This window comes from Lathyrus oleraceus, chromosome 5, assembly GCF_024323335.1.
Source record: "Lathyrus oleraceus cultivar Zhongwan6 chromosome 5, CAAS_Psat_ZW6_1.0, whole genome shotgun sequence".
Classification (NCBI taxonomy): Eukaryota; Viridiplantae; Streptophyta; class Magnoliopsida; order Fabales; family Fabaceae; genus Lathyrus; species Lathyrus oleraceus.
The window spans coordinates 348,326,823-348,332,542 of NC_066583.1; positions in this window are offsets into that span (position 1 = coordinate 348,326,823).

A 5,720-nucleotide genomic window follows, 5' to 3' on the forward strand; every position below is an offset into this window, starting at 1 on the left:
GCACACAACAAGAGGAAGGGTCTCAATTGCAACTAGGGCAAGAGAAGGGGAAGGTCTCAATCGCAACGAGGGTGAGAGAAAAGAAATAGTGTTAGTCGTTAGTCAAACTCAACAAGACATCGCATCTCGTGCCTACGTATCTCATCTAGACATGAGAATCAGAGTTGTCGTAGTTCGGCTAAACTATTCCTGTTGGTTTGTATTTTTTTAAGTGGACAACGTCATTACGCAATCTACCGGATGCTCGACCTTTGGAGACGTACTCACCTGTAGTATAAGGAGTTGACGTATCCTTAAGAGGGGATAATGTTTGTTTGTGTTTTAGGAAAGCTCAAGAAAGAAAGGAAGTCCTATACGAAGGAACCGTGCTACCTTAATTGACATGCAAACGAGACTACGCGGAGTCTAGCAAACCTAGGGGATACAATCACACCACACAAACACATACAGCATGAAGTAAACACACCAATAAGGGGCTCAAACATCAAGGCTAGGCTTTAGTCGAGGGGTCATGTCAACCTCGACAAACAAGCCATTGTATCAGGGTGAGGTTAGCTCTTAACCCTAACATTGAGAGTTAGGGTAAAGCTGAGGAAATGTGAGTGAAGATGAGACTTCACAGCTCTTATCCCTGGCCTGGGAGAGCTTCAGACAATGAAGTGTGGGTTCAGAAAGTGGGAACCCTTCTACACTTATGACACTGACTCAACATAGATCTTGGGGTTAATGTCCACAAGGCATCAACATGTGATGTGAGCCAAGGGACGACTCAACAGCATAGCAGGAGATGGATTGCACATCTCTTGTGTCTGCCAATTGCCTTATCAAAGGTCTTTTCCTGCTTGGGGACAAAAATAAACAAGCACAAACATTGCCTCTTAAGGAGGACTTCAGACAGGTGCCTGGCCAAGTAACAGGCCAGGTCTTCCAGACTACATGGAGAAGAGATCATTATACCTCAATGCTCAAGCTAGAAAGCAAAGCAAACACTAGTTCACAATGGAACTATAGCAACTAAGGTACCTGAAATCAATCCAACATAATCAGTATACCAGACAGACACAAGTCAAACAGAAAATTACAAGTCCACAGCACAAACAGATAACAATCATCAATGCACAAAGGTGCAAGCCACAAATCATAAGTACAAGTCTCAATGCCTACAAAAAAAACTCAAAGTTAGTCATAAACAAGCAAAAAACCAACTCCAATTGAGTGCACATCATTAAGCATAAGCAATTGTGCTCTTTGACCTGAAACAAAGCTCAAACATTAAGTACTAACCACTAGTACAAGACTAGGGTCAAAATGAGAGCAAAAAGTCAAAACAGAACATGAAACTTATCAAAAATCAAGATCAATCAAATAAGAAACAAATCCAAGTGGTTTCACATTCATATCATCAACCATTATCATTTCATACATCAATCATGGTCAAACATGCAAGTTAGAACCTCATAGAACCAAACAGAAAGGTTCAACTCAAATCAACTCACAAACATTTCAATAAATCCCCAAAAAATTCATGGTCAAACAGCATTCATAACATGACAATCATACCAAATTTCAAGTCATTTGGACCAAGGGAAGCAAGTCATTTAAATTCATCAAGTCAACACATACTCAAACAAGCTCATACAAGGCACCAAAACATGCATCAACTTCAAGCAATCGTAAAACAGAGACCAAGCATGATAAATGAATGAAATCAAATCCATGGCAAACTTCAAGATGTCTATAATACACATGCCAAATTTCAAGTCCATCCAATTAACCACAAGAATTCCCCAAATCATATAAAATCATGACTCACAAAAAGTCCACAATTGGTCAAACAGAGAAGAAATTATCAAACAAATTGGAAATGCATTCAAAAATTCCAGGAAAATTCACATTCAAACTTAACATTCCTAAGTATCAACATGCAAAAATCCAGATTATTTTGAGTTCATATGGCATGGTAACAAAAATCATCAAATTGGACATGAAATGGTGTGACACAAATTGTCACACCTCTATTCAAAAAATCATATCTCATCAACCAGCAATGATAAAATCACAAACCACATATCAAAATGCTCCTAAAGGTGTCTAGATTGAGCACAAAACATTTCAGCCCCATTGGATTAAGCATCATTATTTCACAAGCAAAATGGCATGGAAGGTACAAATTGGATACACATGAACAAACCCTAGGCAAAACAGAAATCCTCACGTGCATAAATTCTGGAAAAATCACCATAAAAAACTAGAGGTCATGAGGAACATTTCACAAAAAATCCCACATTATTTGGACAAATATTCGTTGACTTATGATTTTTGGAAGATCAGCATGTGAAATGAAATTAAAATTTGAAATGAAAATGAATTAATGGATTAAATGTGATATAATGGCAAAAGCGTAAATAAGATGCTGAAATGATGAAACGCTGCGTTTCATTTTATGAGGTGGCAAGGCGAGATTGGCTTCATGGCTCACGAACAACAAAAACATGCAAAAACACGGGAATGAAGATCAAAACACGAGTTCTGGGCAAAATATTTAGGGTTCATAGCGCGTTCATCCAGTTCATCATCATCATGAACTTTTTTGCACAGAAATTGACAAATGATATATCAATAGAATCCTCTCTTCACGCACATGAACAATATAACATCAATTTAATCTAAAACTCAATATCCAACACGGATTGATCAAAAGAAAATTCAACTATCAATCTTATAATCAACATAACTTGCTTAATTCTCAATGAAAATCCACGATTCAAAGTGCAGCACAATCAGCATGGCAAGATCTATCCAAAACATATCATAATTTCAAGAATTGTAAGGATCGAATTCCAACCTCTATGAAGGTGCAGATGTGAAATCGCAGCTTTCCGGCTTTGAAATGTTGAAACAGATGATCAATGATGCTTAGGTTGATGAATGAGTGAAAGACTTTAGCTCAATTATGCTCGATCTTGCTCTAAATTCAAGCTGTCATGGATGATGCTCAATTGTGCAGTTCTTGAAACAGCTTGGAATCCTCGAATCTTTGCTTGCAGAACCTTCAATGTTGCTTGTGAATGATGGCACAATGAAGAACTAGGCGAGGAATTGGAAGAAACTTGTAGAAAAATGGAATGAAAAATTGAGAGAATTTGGTGATTTTTTGATCTAGATCTGTTAGAATGAAGTGTTAGGCAGAAATTCAGTTAGGATTAGCTATTTATGTGTGTTGTTAATCATCTTCCTAATCCCAATTAGCCAAAACCAAAAATGATTAAGTGAAATGCATTTTCATGTTAAATGGCCAAAGTAACCTTCATGTTCATGTAGTGATTGCTACAGTGCACGAAATTCAGCTCAAGCATATCCCAAATTTCATTTAAAACCAAATGCAAGTGGTGAAAAGTGTGGAAAATGCACATTTTGGAAAGTCACTTTTTTCCCTCCCTTTTTTAAATTCAAGCAAGTAAAAAAATGCCATTTTGATGTGATGAATTTTGGTGAAATTCAATGAATGATTTGGATAGAACATGTCAAATGTGACTTGTAGCAAAAAACCTCACTCAATTTGGCCAATTGGTGTGAAAGTTATCCCACTTTGAAGTTCAAAATTTCTTGACAATGATTTGATCATAACTTGCCAACCACAAATGAGAAATTCATGTTCTTGGACTTTTTGGAATGGTGAGAGCAAGATCTTCAACTTTCATGTTAGACAAAAATTCATTTGAAGCTTGTATGATGATGTAAATTTGAGGAGAAGACCTTTCCATTTTTGGCAGTTTGAAATTACAGGTCACTTACTATTTTTGGAAACTTTTCATCTGACCTCAAATTCTTCAATCTTGATCTTTGAAATGTCAAATGAGACTTGTATGGACATGAATGAGGCCTTTCAAACCATCTCCCACCTTCAAATCCTTGATTTCAGGCACAGTTGACCACAGTCGACTTTCTAGGGTTTCAGATGAAATCCAGCTTGACTGTTGAGCTTTGATCATCCAATCTTTGGCCAAATCACTCCAAAATGATCCCTAGGCCATGTGAACATGTTGAACCAACCCTAGGGTTTTGCCTCAATAGAAATTGCACTTGCTTGCTTGATTGACTGATCCTCCTAACCAGTCTTGATTGAACCTTGTCCAATGACTTGCTCTTGGGCAAAGGACAATGCAATGCTATGCAGTGGACTATGTTAATGTTAATGACCTAATATGAAATGAATGTACAAAATGGGAGGTGCAAATTTGAGGTGCTACAGATGGCAAATGATTTTGACTGAATACGATATCCAGTACACCTCTCAGAAAGCAATCAAGGGGAGTGTATTGTCTGATTACCTCGCCCAGCAACCCATTGAGGATTATCAACCGATGAAGTTTGAGTTCCCTGATGAGGACATCATGTTTCTCAAATCGAAAGATTGTGAGGAACCAATCCCGGAGGAGGGGCCTGACTCTGAGTCCGAATGGATTCTGATGTTTGATGGGGCCGTTAACGTGAATGGTAGTGGAGTTGGTGCTGTTTTGGTTACGCCGAAAGGATCCCACATTCCTTTTGCTGTCCGGCTAACATTTGAGTGCACCAACAATGTGGCTGAATACGAAGCTTGTATATTGGGTATTGAAGAGGCGATTGATTTGCGGATCAAGAACCTTGTCATCTATGGAGATTCAGCTTTGGTTGTGAATCAGGTTAACGGGAAATGGTATACACATCAATCTCACTTAATTCCGTACCGGGATTATACGAGGAGGTTGTTGACGTTTTTCACCAAGGTGGAATTACACCATGTGCCGAGAGAAGAGAATCCTTTGGAAGATGCTTTGGATACTCTGGCCGCCTTGATTAAGGTGCAGTGGTGGAATCAGTTCCCTAGTGTTGAGGTGGGACGATTGGATAGACCGACTTATGTGTTTGCTGTTGAGGCAGCGCCTGATGATGAAAAGCCGTGGTATTATGATATCAAGCGCTATCTGGAAGCCCAAGAGTATCCCGAGGGAGCGTCTAAAAAGGACCGAAAGACTCTGAGGAGGTTGGACATGGTGTTCTATTTGAATAAGGATGGGGTTTTGTACAAGCGGAATTTTGATTGGCTTTTGCTCAGATGTGTCGACGATAAAGAAGCAAGCCAATTGATGAAAGAGGTGCACGAGGGGTCGTTTGGTACCCATGCCAGTGGGAATGCAATGGTGAAAAAGTTGTTACGAGCTGGTTATTATTGGATGACGATGGAGGCCCAGTGTTTCAACTTCGTGCGGAAATGTCATAAATGCCAGATTTATGCTGATAAGGTGCACGTGCCTCCAAACCCGTTGAGTTTGATGTCATCTCTGTGGCCGTTTGCTATGTGGGGCATTGATATGATTGGGAAGATTGAGCCTACGACTTCGAATGGGCACCAGTTCATATTAGTGGCTATTGACTACTTCACCAAGTGGGTGGAAGCGGCATCTTATGCAAACGTGACAAAACAGGTTGTTGCCAGGTTCCTGAAAAGAGACATAATTTGCAGATATGGGGTTCCCGAGAGAATCATTATTGATAATGGTTCTAATCTCAACAACAAGATGATGGCAGAACTGTGCCGGGAGTTCAAAATCGAGTATCACAATTCTTCTCCTTATCGTCCGAAGATGAATGGGGCAGTTGAGGCGGCTAATAAGAATATTAAGAAGATTGTGCAGAAAATGGTTGTAACCTATAAGGATTGGCACGAGATGTTGCCG